The sequence below is a fragment of the Triticum dicoccoides genome, chromosome 5A, assembly GCF_002162155.2.
Source record: "Triticum dicoccoides isolate Atlit2015 ecotype Zavitan chromosome 5A, WEW_v2.0, whole genome shotgun sequence".
Classification (NCBI taxonomy): domain Eukaryota; kingdom Viridiplantae; phylum Streptophyta; class Magnoliopsida; order Poales; family Poaceae; genus Triticum; species Triticum dicoccoides.
In genome coordinates this window covers 148,681,626-148,701,217 of record NC_041388.1, presented here as the reverse complement: position 1 = coordinate 148,701,217, position 19,592 = coordinate 148,681,626, and positions in this window count along the sequence as shown.

The following is a 19,592-nucleotide window of genomic DNA, read 5'->3' as shown; positions in this document are numbered from 1 at the left end:
TAACTAGGGACACGGCTAATCATGATTAGTTTATTACACTCTGTAGAGATTTGCGCACTTTTCCCCACAAGACTCGATCGCCTCCGTTTGGTTTCTCGCACTACATGGTGTTTGAGAAGACGGATGACCGAGACACAGTTTTTCAGAAGCACTAGCACCTTACGATGGATAGACCGTTACACCTACTTTCCCTTACATCTGCTAGTCTACCCTGTAAGAGTTCGCACGACTTAATCAACTATGCCAGAGCCCATAATGGCTTGTGGCTGCACACGGAAGTTTCTAGTATGAATAATCTCATGATCCCTTTGAGCCTGGGTGGCGGTCCATAAAGAAAAACAAGCAATCCTGGAATACCCAGTTACCTCAATCCACCCAAATGTGTGTTTAAGTTGCCACCTTAGATAAACCATTAATTAACAAACTCACATCTGTCATGGATATCACTCATCCAATCCACGTCTACTAGCATAGCATGGCATAATGGCAAACGTAGAAGTAACTCCCAAAGGTTTGATAGTATAACAGGTAATAGGTACTACCTCAACTACTTCCCAAACCCACAATTTAATTAGATCCTAATCATGCAAAGTGTGAGGATTGATCTAATGTAATAAAACTGGGTAGTAGGAGGTATGATCAAAGTGTTACTTGCCTTGCTGATGATCCGCGAAACCTAGAGATTCGAAGTAACAGGCGGCGCACTCCGGGTATTCTATCACAGACAAACAAACAAGCATACAATAAGTACTCATCTAATGCACAGGTAAAACTCAAATAAGAGAAACTAACCAGAAGGTTTAACTTAAGAACTCTGGTTGGCAAAAAGAATCAAATCAAACGAAGCAACGAAAGTCAAACGGCGAAAGAAAACAACTTCGTTCTACTAATCTGAATCTAAGGCAATTTTTATAGTAGCAAAAACTTGTTTAAGTTGGTTAAACGGATAGAGGGTTTCGAGACGAAACTCCAGGCGCTTGAATCGCCTGATTCCGATAAACGAGCGAAAAGTTATACTAAAACGAAAATCGGATCAGAAATTGCGATCAGAAAAATCGCGGATTTAATCCGAGAAAAAGAAAAATGACGAACATTCGCTAGAACGAACGAACGGACGAAACGCTCGCTAAATAAATAAATCGGAAAAACCGATCTATTAAAAAAACCAAAACTAAAAAAACCGACGAAAAACCGACGGAAAAACCAAACGATTTTTTTAAAAAAGAAAAAAAAACGGCGGCGCGGACTTCGAGGCGACCTCGGCGGCGAGTCGGCGAGGCGGCGGCGCGGCGGCTCCGGCGATGGCAGGCGGCGGCGCGGCAGCGGCGGCGGCTAGGGTTTCGGGGGCGCGGGCGGGCTGGCTTCGGCTGGGCTCCCCCGGCTTATAAAGCCTAGCGGGCCGGAGTCCCGGTCGGACACGGCCCGTAGGTCGGTGCGACTTTTTTTTTAAATAATTACGCACAGAAGAAAAAGAAAAAGAAATACTAAACCAACTCCAAAAATCCTGAAATAAATTTTCCCGGGCTTCTAAAATCAAGCTGCACAAGGTGAACATTTATTTGGGGCCTAAATGCAATTTTGAAAAACGCACATTTTTCCTAAATTCAAATAAAATAACGAAAAACTCCGAAACAAAATCTTATTTGATTTTATTATTAAATCCTCAATATTTCTTTATTTTGGAAAAGTCATTTTATTCCCTCTCTCATATTTTTGTAATAGAAATAATTGATGATAAAACAATTAAAATCAAATGATCCTATTCTCGAAATTTGAGAAAACTCCAATATGAAAATAGCGAAATCCCCAACTCTCTTCGTGGGTCCTTGAGTTGCTTAGGATTTCTAGGATCAAAACCAAAAGCAGATAAAATATGATATGCAATGATGATCTAATGTATAACATTCCAAATTGAAAATTTGGGATGTTACAAACCTTCCCCCCTTAAGATGAATCTCGCCCTCGAGATTCGGATTGGCTAGAAAATAGGTGAGGGTGGTCCTTGAGCAAAATTTCCTCTCGTTCCCAGGTGGCTTCATCCTCCGTGTGGTGGCTCCACTGAACTTTGCAAAACTTGATAACCTTGCTGCGAGTGACTCGACTGGCAAGCTCGAGAATCTTAACTGGTTTCTCCTCATAGGTCAAATCATTGTCCAACTGGATTGTTTCCAATGGCACCGTGTCTCTCAACGGTATGTCATCCATCTCCGCGTGGCACTTCTTCAACTGAGAAACGTGGAGCACATCATGAACTCCTGACAATCATTCGGGCAATTCCAACTTGTAGGCCACTTCTCCCATACGTTCCAATACTCGATATGGTCCTACAAATCGTGGCGCTAACTTTCCCTTAACACCAAAACGCTTTGTTCCTCGAAGTGGGGATACTCGAAGATAAACTCGGTCTTCGACTTCGTGAACTGTCTCCTTGCGTTTAGAATCTGCGTAGCTCTTCTGTCTGGACTGAGCTACCTTGAGCCTATCACGAATCAACTTCACCTTCTGTTCAGACTCTTCAATCAAATAAGGCCCAAACAACTGGCGGTCTCCAACTTCGTCCCATGACAACGGTGTCCTGCACCTTCTTCCGTACAAAGCTTCGAAAGGGGCCATCTTTAAACTGGTTTGGTAACTATTGTTCTAAGAGAACTCTGCATATGGCAAATTGTCGTCCCAACTAGATCCATAATCTAGCGCACAAACTGTCAGCATATCCTCCAAAATCAGATTGACTCTCTCGGTCTGTCCATCTGTCTGTGGATGAAAAGCTGTACTGAATTCTAGCCTGGTACCCAAAGTTTCATGCAACTGCTTCCAGAACTTTGAGGTAAACTGGGTTCCTCTATCTGATATGATACTCCTCGGAAATCTATGCAGACATACGATCCTGGTCATGTATATCTTTGCCAACTTAGCACTGGTGTACGTGGTCTTTACCGGGATGAAATGAGCTACCTTCGTCAACCGATCGACTACAACCCAAATCGAGTCATAGCCTGAATGAGTCCTGGGTAATCCCGTGATAAAATCCATGCCTAACTTATCCCACTTCCATTAGGGTATCGGCAATGGTTGTAACAATCCTGCTGGCTTCTGATGCTCTGCCTTTACTCTCTGACACACATCACAAACTGCTACATACTTCGCAATATCCTTCTTCATTCCGGTCCACAAGAAAATATCCTTCAAATCCAAATACATCTTGGTATTTCCTGGGTGAATCGAATATGGTGAATCGTGTGCCTCTTGCAGAATCAACTTCCTGATCTTCAGGTCGTTGGGCACATAAACACGGTCTTCAAACCATAGGGTGTCGTGCTCATCCTCATGAAATCCTTTAGCCTTTCCTTCGCTTATTTTCTCCTTTATAGTGGCAATCTCCTTGTTAGTCTTCTGAGCTTCTCTGATTCTATCCATCAAAGTTGACTGAATCTCCAATGCTGCTACATAGCCTCTCGGGACTATTTCTAAACATAACTCTTGAAGATTTTCGGCTAACTCCCTTGGTATTTCTCCCGTCATTAGTGTATTGACATGGCTCTTACGGCTCAATGCGTCAGCTACTACATTAGCCTTTTCGGGATGGTAATGCAATCTCATATCATAATCCTTAATGAGCTCCAACCATCTCCTTTGTCTGAGGTTCAACTCCTTCTGTGTGAAGATGTATTTCAAACTCTTATGATCCGTGTACACCTCACAATGATTTCCAATGAGGAAATGTCTCCATGTTTTCAATGCATGCACTATGGCTGCTAACTCCAAATCATGTGTAGCATAATTCAACTCATGAGGCTTAAGCTGTCTTGAGGCATATGAAACAACTCTCCCTTCCTGCATAAGCACTGCTCCAAGTCCTCGACGTGAAGCATCGCAATACACCTCATAGTCCTTGGTCTGATCTGGCAAAATCAACACTGGTGAAGTAACCAAGCGTTTCTTCAACTCCTGGAAACTAGCCTCACATTCCTCGGTCCATTTGAACTTGGTATCCTTCTTTAATAACTCCGTCATAGGCTTCGCAATCTTTGAGAAATTCTCAATAAATCTCCGGTAGTATCCTGCGAGTCCAAGAAAACTCCGTATCTCTCCAACCGTGGTTGGTGCTTCCCAATTTGTCACAGTGTCAACCTTAGTGGGATCTACTGCTATACCTTCTCTGGATATAATGTGTCCGAGGAATCCTACTTCCTTCAACCAAAACTCACATTTGCTGAACTTGCCATACAACTGATGTTCTCTGAGCTTCTCAAGTACCAAACGCAAATGTTCCTTATGCTCCTCTTCATTCTTCGAGTAAACCAGGATATCATCAATGAACACCACGACGAACTTATCCAAGAACTCCATAAACACTTTGTTCGTCATGTTCATAAAATAAGCAGGTGCGTTAGTCAGACCAAATGACATAATGGTATACTCGTACAGCTCATATCTGGTGGTAAAAGCTGTCTTAGGAATATCCTATTCTCGAATCTTCAACTAGTGGTATCCTGATCGCAGATCGATCTTGGAAAATACCTTAGCTCCTTGCAATCGATCAAACAGATCATTGATCATTGGTAGTGGGTACTTGTTCTTGATGGTTACTTCATTCAATCCTCGATAATCAACAACCATCCTTAACGATCCATCCTTCTTCTCCACTAGAAGTACTGGCGATCCCCAAGGCAAAGAACTTGGGCGAATATATCCCCTATCCAGTAACTCCTTAATCTGCTTCTTAATTTCCACCAAATCCTTTGCAGGCACCCTGTATGGTCTCTTTGATATTGGCCCTGTGCCTGGCATTAGCTCAATCAAAAACTCAATATCTCTATCCGGTGGCATGCCTGGTAACTCTTCTGGAAATACTTCAGGGAAATCCCTTACCACTGGTACTTCCTCCTATACAACTCATGTTAAACAATTTACTTGAGTCCCTTTTGGCACATGCCGGGATACATACTTGATCCTTCTCCCTTCTGGGGTGGTAAGCAAAATTGACTTACTGGCGCAATGAATATTTCTTCCATACATCTACAGCCAATCCATACCTAGAATTACATCCAATCGTTGTGATTCCAAAATGATCAAATCCGAGGGAAACACATGCTACCTATACTCAATGGCACTTGAACACATCCTTGACTGGCCATATACTCCGCTCCTGGTGAGCTTACTAGCATAGGTGTTCTAAGAAACTTAGAGGGAAGGTTATACTTATCCACAAATCCCCTTGATATGTATGAATGTGATGCACCAGTATCAAAAAGAACGAGTGCAGTAAATGACTTAACCAAAAACTTACCGATTACGGCATCCGGCTGCTCTTCAACCTCCTCCACGTTAACGTGGTTCACCTGTCCCCTGGTGAAAGGGTTCGGCTTCTTCTCAGAACTTCCATTGCCATTCTGGCCTTCAGGACATTCATTGGCATAATGTCCGGTCTTCTGACACTTAAAGCAAGTGACTTGGCTCAGGTCCTTCTTGGCTGGGGTTGATGGGTTGGTGCGATTCTGGCCATTGCTTCCTCCATTGCCATTACCATTCTTGGTGCCATTGTGATTGTGCGGGCTACCTTCTCCATGGGTATGATGAAAATGTCCTCCCAATCTAGGGGTAAAACGTGGCTTCTGCTGAGCTCCTGAATTGTACTTTCCTTGTCCATACTTCCTCTTGCGGTTCTCAATCTGCTGCTTCTTGCCTTCAATCATAAGAGCATGGTCTACCAACTCCTGGTAGTTGTTGAAGGTTGCTACCATCAACTGCATGCTCAATTCATCATTCAGTCCTTCCAGAAACTTCTCCTGCTTGGCTGCATCCGTAGCAACGTCATCTGGGGCATAACGTGCTAATTTACTAAAGTCCTCCACATACTGGCCAACCGTCCGTCCTCCTTGGCGCAAGTTGCGAAACTCACACTTCTTCATGGCCATAGCTCCTGCTGAAACATGGGCAGTATGAAAGGCCTGCTGAAACTGGTCCCATGTGACAGTGTCGACAGGGAAAGTGGCTGTGAAATTCTCCCACCATGATGCTGCGGGTCCTTCAAGCTGATGTGCGGCAAACTTCACCTTCTCCGCATCTGTGCACCCTGCTGTGGTCAACTCTCTAGCTGTCTTGCGGAGCCAATTGTCTGCTACTATCGGCTCGGTGCTACTGGAAAACACCGGCGGATTCAGCCTAAGAAAACGGGCTAAGTGATCAACATGTGGTGGTGGTGGTGGTGGGTTGTTGTTGTTGTTCCCCTGATTCTAATTCTGGACTAGAAACTGCATCAATGTGTTCTGTTGCTGAATCAACTGGGTGAGCTCCGGTGGAAAGGTAAATCCGGGGTCACGTCTCGGAGGCATCTGAGGGTTTAGAAAAGATGAGTGTTAAGAATAGAGGGGGTCTAAGGAGAAAACACTACCCATATGCACATGAGGCAAAAGCAAACAATTCACTTCATTCAATCAAACAAGGGCATACAATCAATCTAACTATCGCAAAAGTGCTCGGACTACTGTATTTACATGGTGGACTACTACTACTACTGATGAGGTGGTCTACTAGAAATATTCTTCGGTTGCAGACTCCATGATATCTGCTCCGGCTTCATCAACATAGTCATCATCGCTATCATCTGGATCTGAGTCGGTGTCGTCGATGATGATGTAGTCTTCCGGGCTAATCTCCTTGGGTTCTTCGTCTTTATCTACTGGTGTAGGGCCTCCCATAAATATCCTGATCTTCTTGATCAGATCATCATTCTTCTCCACCAATACTTCAATTTCCTCTTCATAATCTTCATGTGTAGCTTTGAGTTCTTCCTCTAGTTCCTTGATTCTTGTCATTGCCTTCTTCAGGTCTATCATGTCGGCGCACATCTGGTTCTCCTATCGTCGAATGTGCTGGTTTAACTCCTGTATAAAAGCTGCAATTGATCTATCCTTTCTGGTGTTGATCATCTCCCAGTGCTCATCTCTACGCCCACAAATCTGGTAGATAGTATCCTTGAGATCATTGCGATAGACTTCTCCAATGCGTCCCATGGCGATGTGTGCTGCCATGCTCTTTCCTAGACTCCAAGTTTGTGCAACAAATGAAAACTCTATGGGCTCAGTGACTGGCATGAACATCCTTCCTGGAACTTGAACTTGAATTATCCAGCGCTCTTCTTCAGGTAAAGTGGCATTGTAGATTCCGATGAAGCTTGGTGCTCCTATGTTCAGGTATCTCGTGACTTCCTTCAAGTGACATCCAAAGGGTGTATCTTCATCCGGTTGCGTGAACTTGTTCCTTGCATCTGCCATCCTAAAGAGTAGAGAAGATGACAGGTCAGAAGAGAAGAGAGTGAATAGTGATCTAGGTCTTTAGCTTAGTGGTCGTGTCCTACAGTCAGCGTGTGCTCTGATACCATCTCTGTAGCGACCAGACCTCAAATAGTCTGATCTCTGCGCTCCGGTGTCATCCCTGGATCAGTAATGCTGACACCACACAGTACTTGGAGGATTTATAACAGAATAGCAATCACACACTTATTACATCGCGTGTCTCAAGAGAGAACTTATTACAATAAATATGGCTTAAGGCCATCTAATAACGATAACAGCGGAAGGCTTGGAAGATAAGTGAGTCCATCAACTCCAACTGCATCACTGAGTATAGAACCACGGCCTAAAAACTCCTTAATTGTCGTCTGAAAAGTCTGCAACATTAACGTTGCAGCCCGAAATGGGTCAGCACATGGAATATGCTGGCAATGTAACACATAGAGAGTAATGGAATGAAACAGCTATACTATATGCATATTTGGCTGGTGGAAAGCTCTATGGTTACAGTTTTGTGTAAAGCCAAATTTTCCCTACTACAAAGGAATAAATATATTTAACTATCATGGTAGTTGTTAAACATTGAGAATGGTTGACAGCATTCTTAATCCCAATTAAGCATCATCATTAACAAAACGCAACAAAATTAATTTTTAGAGTAACATGTTGAGATTCACATGATAATCCAGGTACTAGATACTCAAGATGTCCATAACTGGGGACACGGCTAATCATGATTAGTTTATTACACTTTGCAGAGGTTTGCGCACTTTTCCCCACAAGACTCGATCGCCTCCGTTTGGTTTCTCGCACTACATGGTGTTTGAGAAGACGGATGACCGAGACACAGTCTTTCAGAAGCACTAGCACCTTACGATGGATAGACCGTTACACCTACTTTCCCCTACATCTGCTAGTCTACCCTGTAAGAGTTCGCACGACTTAATCAACTATGCCAGAGCCCATAATGGCTTGTGGATGCACACGGAAGTTTCTAGTATGAATAATCTCATGATCCCTTTGAGCCTGGGTGGCGGTCCATAAAGAAAAACAGGCAATCCTGGAATACCCAGGTACCTCAATCCATCCAGATGTGTATTTAAGTTGCCACCTTAGATAAACCATTAATTAACAAACTCATATCTGTCATGGATATCACTCACCCAATCCATGTCTACTAGCATAGCATGTCATAATGGAAAACGTAGAAGTAACTCCCAAAGGTTTGATAGTATAACAGGTAATGGGTACTACCTCAACTACTTCCCAAACCCACAATTTAATTAGATCCTAATCATGCAAAGTGTGAGGATTGATTTAATGCAATAAAACTAGGTAGTAGGAGGTATGATCAAAGTGTTACTTGTCTTGCTGATGATCCGTGAAACCTAGAGATTCGAAGTAACAGGCGGCGCACTCCGGGTATTCTATCACAGACAAAACGGGTAAACTTACCGTTGCTGAACGCAAGAAGTTGCTTCCATCTATTAGAAGACTCAACGGTTTACTGGGGAACGGTTTAACCGGAGTCGATCTAACCCGCTGCTGGATCTCATGGCGGATTATCCCATTAAGCCGTCGTTCAAAATTGATGTATGAATATGGCGGAGAACCGAATGATTCACTCTGTCATTCCCCGGTTGATCTAACTTAAGAGGATATTGTCGCAATGTCAAACCTTTTGGTAAATGCACAATATGGAGACTTCAGTGTTGTTGGGTTAAGTCCCTTTTGTAAGCTTAACCCGGTACCAGAAGTAAGGATACGCTGATCCTTTTTCCTTTGTATTTTGTCTAGTCGTATTTGTTTATTTATTGATCATTCCTCTTGTCTTTGTAGGCCAATTATGACTTTTGGAAAGTGAAATATGATCACGAAGCTGCCAAGAAGGCGAAACTCGCCGCCATGAACGCCAAGAAAACATCCCGGAAATCAAAGAAGAAGAAGAAAACCACTGCTGAAGATTTAATGAAGCTTGATGACACGTCTGACTCGGAGGTAGCCCTTGACTCTCTTGGCCAATTTTTTAACAATCTTATTGACACTGATCCTTACCAGGACGACACTGGCGCCAGTCAGGCCGAGGAAGTAGAGGTAACTATCATTTCCTCCGACTCAGAGCCCTTACCAAGACACAAAGTTCGACGAGTGATCCGTAAAGTAAGGTTTTCTAACCCTTTAGCTCACTTGGATCCCCACTTTCATTTGAAAAAGCAGCAACATGAAAGCCACCGTGAAGTTTGAATTGAGGATGAACCGGCTGTTGTCCTTCAACAGACCCCTCGGAAATGCCCGAACGAGGTTTAATTATTAATGTATTTAACCTGTTTTAATGAATCCCGCTCCTTACAATTCTTTTAACTCTTTCCTTTATCCTTTCAGGAGGTGTCTCGTTCTTCAGATGACTCATCTCAAACACAAATGCCAGCTTTCAAGACTGCTCCTGGGTAATCAGAACTCCTTCCTTCTTCCAGGTTGCTCAATTGTATCTTTACGCTGACAATTCTGCCATATTATTCTTTAGTGGCCAGGCTAAATCCAAGAAATCGAAGGTGACTAACCCGGCGGAAGACCCGCCAGTACCAGCATCTGAGCCGGCTAGGCCGCCTTCTCCATTAACAGCCACCCCAGAAGACCCGCCTATTATCAATGAGGCAAATCCTTCGGAGCCGTCCCTTGACAACACCACTATGAATCCTTCCATAGTTGGACCGTCAAGCTCAACTGACCCGCCTTCTCCACGTGTTCAAGATGTTCAAGTTACCGGGAGTCGCTTTGTTGAGCCTAGGAACCCAACGGTGTTGGCTCGATGCACAACTAAGCAGGAAGCATTGGAAAGGCAAAAGGTTCGCTTTGATGTTGCCAACTACGACCGTCTTAATGCCAGTGATATCTTATCCGGCTATCTCAGTCATGTACACTCCAGCCGTGAGTCTGAGATCGAGATGGTCAAGCAACTTCAGTTGAAGTATGAGGTATGTTATTTCCGGTTTACCAATATTCCTCCAGCCCCCAAGTCTTTAGATTTATGAGAGAAACGAAATAACCTGTAGACTTAAAATATAGGCCGAGGCTGTTACCTCTGAATCATTGCCTGATAGAAACAAAACTTCACCCATAGTCCCCAAGGACCGGTTTATTTTGAACATTAATGAATTGGTACTTTTAGAATTTAAAACCACCTTCAAAATACCTAACACTCCGGTTTAACCTTGAAAAACTTGCTGAACTGCGTGCATTAGCCCCCAAGTGCCAAGTGCTATTACTTTGTAAAGGACTTGGGACTTCAAATATGTTGGTAGAGTCATAAAAATTTGATTTGGCATACATTAGCCCCCAAGTGTCAAGTGGTTTATTCATAAAGTACTTGAGACTTGAATCTTGAAATTGGATACTGGATTTTGAAACCAAGTCTTGACTTATCTGAATGTTTCCACAGAATGCATTGTCTGAACTGAACTCTCAATTGACTGACGCAAAGACCCGGCTAGCGAACCAGGAATTAGAAATCAAGTCTTCCACCTCCCAACTGCACATAAGCCTTTCTGAAATGGAGAAGTTGAAGACCAACTTTGCTGCCAAAGAGAAAACTTGGGCAGATGAGAAAATACTTCTGACCGGGTGAGCTGAGACAACCGAAATAGCTCTGAAGGAAATATCAACCGAACTGAACAGTTTAAAGGGCCGGGTGTCTCAGATGGTCGCTGCTATCTTTGGTAAGCTTCCTGGTTTGATTTTTCATATATTTCTCTTGTCAAACCGGAATATGATCTGCCAACTGACTCTATGAAAAATATATGCAGGTCCGCGAAGTAAGAATCTGAACCAAGACCCGTTGATTAAGATGAAGGCAGTATATACTTTAACTGCATAATTGTATATCGGCGCACAATGAGCTCTGGCTGCCATCTCTCCTACTAATCAAGGGTCTAACCGGATAAGTGACGTCCTGAAGAAGCTGTCCATTCTCCCTGCCAGATTCCAAGAAGTGAAACGCTCCTGCGCGCGAGCCGGAGCTTTGACTGCCCTAAGCCGCTCCAAGGCTTGGGTGCCAAATTTAGACCCGGCAGACATGGCAAGGGGCTATCCTACTGTGAAGGATGACGGGTCTCCTTTTGATCAGGATGACTTTGTAGCCTGCGTCCGTGAAGTCCAGCCTCAGGCGACTAGCCTTGGAGATGATACCAATGTGGACAAGTATCAGCCAGGTTTTGACAGTGAGAATAAGAAGATGGCCCCTCCTTCCTATAAAGTAACATACTTGATCCCACTGGTGAGAGAAGACACATTTGCCCCGGAGGTTGACCCGGTCGGCCTGATTGACGATGAAGATGAATTTGTCGCCATGAACGGTTATGACTGGTCAAAACCCAACTTCCAGCAGATTCCAGATGTTGAGCCGGCGAGGGAGGGACAATGATCATCTTCACAGGCTTTATAAAGCCTTGTAATAACTTATCTGCTAAAACACTGCCTGTTTGCTTGTGCCATCGTGCACAAAATACTTATATGTGAATCTGTGTTTCAGATGTCAATGTATGCATTATTTAATGTTTGTTTCTGGAATGGTTGAACTCTGTTCCTGTGAATACAAGGAAAAGACTGGCAAGGCGGTTTAGAAACGACTAGGCTTAAACCCCTAATGTACAACCCATAAAGTTACTTCAACAAGAAAAAACAGGGAAAATGTAAATAAAGGATAAGGTTTAATACTAACTCTTGAGTTAACGCAGCAGGTAAGCACGTATAAGCAAAAAACATACCTTTTCCTTGTTGATCCTGAGATTGCCGGTTTAAATAACCCGGGTGATGAATTGATAATTCAATATGCATGAAGAGTTAATACTCCTTGACTACTCAATGATCATCATAACTTAATAGCTCGTACCTTTGAATCCTTGAACCACCGGCTTGAATAACCACGGCGGCTGTGTTGTCCAATAATTGAGCCGGCGAAGAAAACTAGGCTATCTTATTTGAAACGACAAGAACTCAAAGGCAAGCAACGGATAATAATATAATTTTAACTCTTTTTTCAAAAGGTTGGGGGTTTCTGGTTCGAATACAATCAGTAAACTGGACCAAAGAGGTTAAGCTAAGGTTCGAATACGACCATATAGCCCCCCAGTGGCTTTGGCGTTGCGCCGATCAAGAGGGTACCGACAGTTATGTTCTCTTTGGTTCGAATACGACCTATGTTTGAATAGGAAGCCCCCAAATGACCTTGAGAGGTTTTTAACGACCCTGATTCGAATACGATCCAAGTCGGACTCAAAAGGGGTTGAGCTATGATTCGGATATGATCAAGAAGCCCCCAAGTGAGTTTGGCCTTGAGCCGATCAAGAGGGTTACGACAGCTATGTTCTCTTTGGTTCGAATACGACCTATGTTTGAACAGGAAGCCCCCAAGTGACCATGAGATTTGCAGCTAGATTCGGATACGATCCTGAGCTGGACCAAAAAGGTTAAACTTGATTCAAATATGATCAGCTCCTTAATAGTCATTTGTAAGAAATAATAATAATAAAGATGCATAGTCTTTGAAAAGAAAAGAGACTGATGGTCTTACTTTATTGCTTATCATAGTATATACAAGGTGAACGTATGTACATGATGAGAGCCGGTGGCTCAGGTGTAGTATGGCCGGAGTTGAGCAATGTTCCATGGCCGGCGGGTCTCTTCCTCCGACTTACGTGAGTCTTGGTGCTCTCGAACGTCAATGAGGTAATGTGACCTGTTGTTTAAATTCTTACTGACCACAAAAGGTCCTTCCCAAGGCGGGGATAGCTTGTGCGCATCTGACAGATCCTGGATGAGCCGAAGCACCAAGTCGCCTTCCTGAAAGGTCCTGGACTTAACCCGGCAGCTGTGATAACGACGCAGGTCCTGTTGATAAATTGCTGACCGCGCTGCTGCTAAGTCTCTTTCTTCATCCAACAAGTCAAGCGCATCTTGTCTGGATTTTTCATTGTTAGCTTCAACATAAGCCGCCACATGGGGCGAGTCATGACGGATGTCACTGGGCAATACTGCTTCTGCTCCATAAACCATGAAGAAGGGTGTGTAACCCGTAGACTGTTGGGTGTAGTATTGATGCTCCATAACACTCAAGGTAACTCCTCGACCCAACAACCCGGCGTTCGCTATAAAGGAACCATAAGCCGGGGTTTTAGCCCTTTCAAGATTTCCTGATTGGCTCTCTCTACTTGACCATTGGATTGAGGATGAGCTACCAAAGAAACATCAAGCCGGATGTGCTCTCGCTCACAAAATTCTTCCATAGCTCCTTTAGACAGATTGGTGCCATTATCTGTGATGATACTGTGTGGAAAACCAAAATGGAAGATATCTTTTTTCATGAACTGAACCGCCGTGGCTACGTCATACTTACTCATAGGCTCCGCCTCAACCCACTTAGTGAAGTTATCAACCGCTACTAGGAGATGCGTCTTTTTATCCTTAGACCTTTTGAAAGGTCCTACCATGTCAAGCCCCCAGACTGCAAACGACCAAGTGATTGGAATCATCCGGAGTTCCTGAGCCGGCACATGCACTCGTCGTGCAAACTTTTGACATCCATCACATCTACTGACCAGATCTTCTACATCAGCATGAGCCGTCAACCAGTAAAAACCGTGACGAAACGCCTTGGCCACTAAAGATTTTGACCCAGCATGATGACCACAATCGCCTTCATGGATTTCATGAAGAATTTATTGACCTTCTTCGGGGGAAACACATCGTTGGAACGCTCCGGAAACACTACGATGAAACAACTCTCCATCCGAAATTGTCATGGACTTAGATCGCCGGGTTATCTGCCGAGCCAGAGTCTCATCTACTGGCAACTCTCCCCGGGTCATGTAAGCCAGGAATGACACTGTCCAATCTGGGATGACATGAAGAGCCGCCACTAACTGCGCCTCCGGATCATGAACAACCAAATTTTCTTCTGTGGGCAACTTGACAGAGGGGTTATGCAAAACATCTAAAGAGGTGTTGGGTGGTACCGGCTTACGCTGCGACCCCAGCCGGCTTAATGCATCAGCTGCTTTGTTCTTTCGGTGGTCAATATGTTCCACCTGATAACCTTTAAAATATCCTGCAACAGCATCGACCTCTCGGCGATAAGCCGCCATGAGAGGGTCTTTGGAATCCCACTTGCCAGATACTTGCTGAGCCACTAGATCTAAGTCACCAAGACATCTAACCCAGCTCAAGCTCATCTCCTTTGCCACTCTAAGACCATGGAGCAATGCTTCATACTCTGCTGTGTTGTTAGTGCATGAAAACATCAACCGCAACACATAACAAAATTTATCACCTCGTGGGGAAGTTAATACAACTCCAGCCCCCGAGCCTTCCAATTGCCTGGATCCATTAAAATGAATAGTCCAATATGTGATGTCCGGCTTCTCTTCTGGCATCTGCATCTCTGTCCAGTCATTGATGAAGTCAACCAAAGCTTGAGACTTAATCGCAGTACGTGGAACATACTTCAGCCCATGAGACCCAAGCTCAATTGCCCACTTGGCGACTCTCCCTGTGGCTTCTCTGTTTTGAATGATGTCTCCCAAAGGAGCAGAGCTAACCATAGTGATTGGATGTCCTTGAAAGTAATGCTTAAGCTTCCGGCTTTCCATGAACACCCCATAAACCAGCTTCTGCCAATGTGGATATCGTTGCTTAGATTCAATTAGCACTTCACTGACATAATAAACCGGCCGCTGAACCGGATGCTCTTTGCCAGCCTCCTTGTGCTCTACCACCGTAGCCACACTGACAGCCCATGACATGGCAGCCACGTATAACAATAGAGGTTCTTTCTCAACTGGAGCAGCCAGAACCGGCGGCTCAGCCAGCTGTGCCTTCAGATCTTCAAAGGCAGCGTTCGCAGCATCGCTCCAAACAAAAACATCTGTTTTCTTCATCAACTGATACAGAGGCATAGCCTTTTCCCCTAACCGGCTTATGAACCGGCTCAAAGCAGCCACACGACCCGCCAGTCGCTGAACATCATTGATGCAGGTTGGTTTGGCTAGGGATGTAATTGCCTTGATTTTCTCCGGGTTAACTTCAATACCTCGGTTAGACACCAAAAAACCCAGGAGCTTGCCGGCCGGCACTCCAAAAACACATTTGGCCGGGTTAAGAATCATTTTGTAAACCCGGAGATTATCAAAAGTCTCCTTCAGGTCTGTGACCAAGGTTTCTTCTTCCCTGGATTTCACCACTATATCATCCACATAGGCATGAACATTGCGCCCAATTTGATTGTGAAGACAATTCTGTACACACCGCTAGTAAGTCGCCTGGGCACTCTTAAGTCCAAAGGGCATAGACACACAACAAAAAGCCCCAAAAGGAGTTATAAACGCCGTCTTCTATTGATCCTTGACTGCCATCTTAATCTAATGATAACCAAAGTAAGCATCTAAAAAACTCAACCGTGCGCAACCTGCCGTAGCATCAATGATCTGATCAAAACGGGGAAGAGCAAAAGGATCAGCCGGACATGCTTTGTTCAGGTCTGTGTAATCCACACACATACGCCAGGTGCCATTCTTTTTGAGTACCAGCACCGGGTTAGCTAACCATTCTGGGTGAAAGACCTCCACAATGAACCCGGCTGCCAAGAGCCAGGCCACCTCTTCTTCGATGGCCTTGCGCCTTTCTTCATTGAACCGCCGGAGAAACTGTCTAACAGGTTTAAACTTTGGATCGATATTAATAGTGTTCTCAGCGAGTTCCCTCGGGACACCCGGCATGTCTGAAGGTTTCCATGCAAAGATGTCCCGGTTCTCACGGATGAACTCGATGAGCGCGCTTTCCTATTTTGGATCCAAGTTTGCGCTAATGATGAACTGTTTGGACGAATCGCCAGGCACAAAATCAACCATCTTAGTATCATCAGCTGATTTGAACTTTAACTCCGGCTCATGCTCTATCGTCGGTTTCTTTAATGACGTCATGTCCGCCGGGTCAACATGATCCTTGTAGAATTTCAACTCCTCTGTTGCAAAAACAGATTCAGCATAGGCAGCATCCCCTTCCTCACATTCCAAGGCTATCTTCCGGCTCCCATGAACTGTAATGATGCCCTTGTGACCCGGCATCTTGAGCTGCAAATATACATAACACGGCCGAGCCATAAATTTGGCAGAAGCCGGCCGCCCAAACAGAGCATGATATGGGCTTTTGATTTTAACCACTTCAAAGGTTAATTTTTCTGCTTTGGAGTCATACTCATCCCCAAAGGCTACTTCCAGCTCGATCTTACCAACTGGGTATGCTGACTTATCGGGTACCACACCATGAAAAACAGTGTTGGATTGTTTAAGATTCTTGTCCGCTAATCCCATCCGGCGGAACGTCTCATAGTAAAGGATGTTGATGCTGCTGCCTCCATCCATGAGTACCTTAGTAAACTTATACCCACCAACCTGAGGTGCCACTACCAAGGCCAAGTGACCCGAATTATCACCCCGGGGTGGGTGATCCTCTCTGCTCCACACAATGGGCTGCTCTGACCAACGTAGATAACGTGGAATTGCCGGCTCCACGGCATTGACGGCCCTCTTGTGAAGCTTCTGGTCCCTCTTGCATAAACTAGTAGTAAATACATGATACTGCCCACTACTCAACTGCTTCGGGTTGCTCTGATAACCGGATTGTTGCTGATGATTCCCTTGGCCGGGTTGCTGATTATATCCGCCTTGGTGACCAGGATGACCTTGACCATGAAAACCTCCTCCACTTGAACCGGCGCCCGGGCCATGAAAGCCGCCGCCACCTGAACCGCCACCTGGGCCATGACCCCCCATCAAATGCGTTTGAATTTTTAAATGCCTTCATGATCGTGCAGTCCTTCCACATGTGGGTGGCCGGCTTCTCACGGGTACCGTGTTTCAGACAAGGTTCATTCAACAATTGTTCAAGGGTAGGGCCTGACCCGCCCGACCGAGGGGGTTGTCTGCCTTTGCGCCGCTGATTACCCTGTGCGTTAGTTTAGCAACAAACTCATCAGCCTTATGTTTATTACCTCCTTGATTCACCGGGTTATGCTAGTGACCCTTGCCATTGCCATTCTTCTTTCCCTTCGTTGCCTTTTCTTCATCAGACACTGGGTCTTTGGTGGTATCAGAGTCAGCATACTTGACAAGAGCCGCCATCAATGTCCCCATGTCATTACAGTCACGTTTAAGCCGTCCCAACTTCTGCTTTAGAGGTTCAAAACGACAATTTTTCTCCAACATCAAAACTGTTGAGCCGACATCCATCTTATCAGATGAATGTATTATCTCCTTGACTAGGCGCACCCAATGGGTTGTAGATTCTCCATCCTCTTGCTTGCAATTGGTCAGGTCCACAATCGACATTGGCTGCTTACATGTATCCTTAAAGTTCTGGATGAACCGCGCTTTCAACTCTGCCCATGAGCCGATGGAATTGGGTGGCAATCCCTTCAACCATGTCCGATCTGTTCCATCTAACATCATGGTAAAGTACTTGGCCATTGCAGCGTCACTCACCTCCAATAGCTCCATAGCCATCTCATAACTCTCAATCCAAGCCCCCGGCTGTAGGCCGGCCGTGTAGTTAGGCACCTTACGAGGCCCCTTGAAATCCTTCGGCAACCGCACATTGCGTATGGCTGGTACCAAGCAAGGTACACCTCCGGTTCTCGTGTCCACTCCTGCCTCAACCGAGGTTGCTGGATAAGCCGGAAAGGTTTGGTGAGCCGCCTGCTCTGCCGCTATCTGAGCCGCCCGTTCCGCCTCTTGACGAATCCTCTCTTGATCCGCCCGCACCGGCTCATGCCTATACGGCCGGTTGTGGCGCTGAGCGTTACTTGACATTTCTGTGGATTCCATGTGCCTACTGTAGCTTGGGCTCCGGCTTGGGTGAGGGGTTGAATGAATCCTGTCTCGACTATAAGAGTATGCATCCTGCTGAGCCAAAGCTGTCTGAAGTAGTTCTCTTACCCTCCAGGTTTCAATGGCTGCTGGTGAGTCGCCTTCCATTGGGAGAGCTGCCAAACGGGCCGACGCTACGACGAGGTTCTCCATGGGGTTGGAGAAGTGACCCGGAGGTGTCGCTATATAACAAGGAGGAGCTGTATTTACACGAGGCGGCTCCATGGTCCGTGGTTGGATCAGCGCACCGGGTGTTGCGACCCGGTTTGCCTCTGGCGGGTTGCTCCCCCCCAGCTCCGGGTGTATGGAACAGGTTCCTCGGATCCAGCGTTAGAGGTAGACGCGACTGAGTTTTCTGATGCCTCCTCCTCATGACCTCGTTCGATGCATTAAGATCCACCGAGAGCCGGAAAGTTTCTGCTTGAAGCTGTTGGGCACGAGCATCCAGAGCCGCTCGTTTTGCTGCCATCCGGGTTTCTTCCGCGGCTAGATTTTCCTTTGCTTGCACCATCTCCTCCCATACGCGTGCCACTTCCGCATCATGCTGGGCTTTATCCGCCGGTTCTACCACAGCGGTTAATAGAGCCGTCAGTTTATCCATGAGGTCCATTAGAACCTGAGCCGGGGGCGTGCGGGGTCCCATGACCCGGCCGCTGCCGACCCGGTGGCTGCCGCTATTGTTTCGGTGGAGTTCTGCCCGGGCTGCGTTCCTGCCATGAAGACTCCAGCCCAATTCGTCAGCTCAAGAGGGTCCGGAATACTGCTGCCATCGGAACAGCCCCCGAGCATGCCGTCTTGCAGTTGGTACAACGAGTCCGTTTCACCTGTTGATGATGCAGTATCAGAGCAGATGGCCGTCTCCCCGCCTTCCATCGATCCTTCGGAGTATTCACCGCCATGGACACAGCCTACAAAAGCATGCTTCACAACAGATTGAACACGGGCAGACCTGGCGCGCTGAGCTGTTTCGACAAGATCGGTGTGGACGTCCGGCTCAGGGCCTGTCTCGCCGATCCGGCCGATGAAGACGTGAATTCCACCGAAGGGGACCCGGTACCTGTACTCGATCGAGACGGCCTCGGGGCCCCAGCCTTCGTCGTCGATGTAGAGTTTTCCGCGACGACTCTTGGTCATCCGGCCCACATCGTATCCCTTGAGCCCTTTGAAGTTGCCCTTTAAGAACTCAAATCCACCGTGCGCTGGCCCCACGGTGGGCGCCAACTGTCATGGAGTTGTCACGACAGATGTCCTAGAGCAAGGACTTAGTCGTAGGGCCATCGCACTAGGAAGCTTAAAGGGGTTAATCGGGACAAAGGACACGAGAGGGTTTTTATACTAGTTCGGCCCCTTACGATGAAGGTAAAAGCCTACGTCTAGTTGG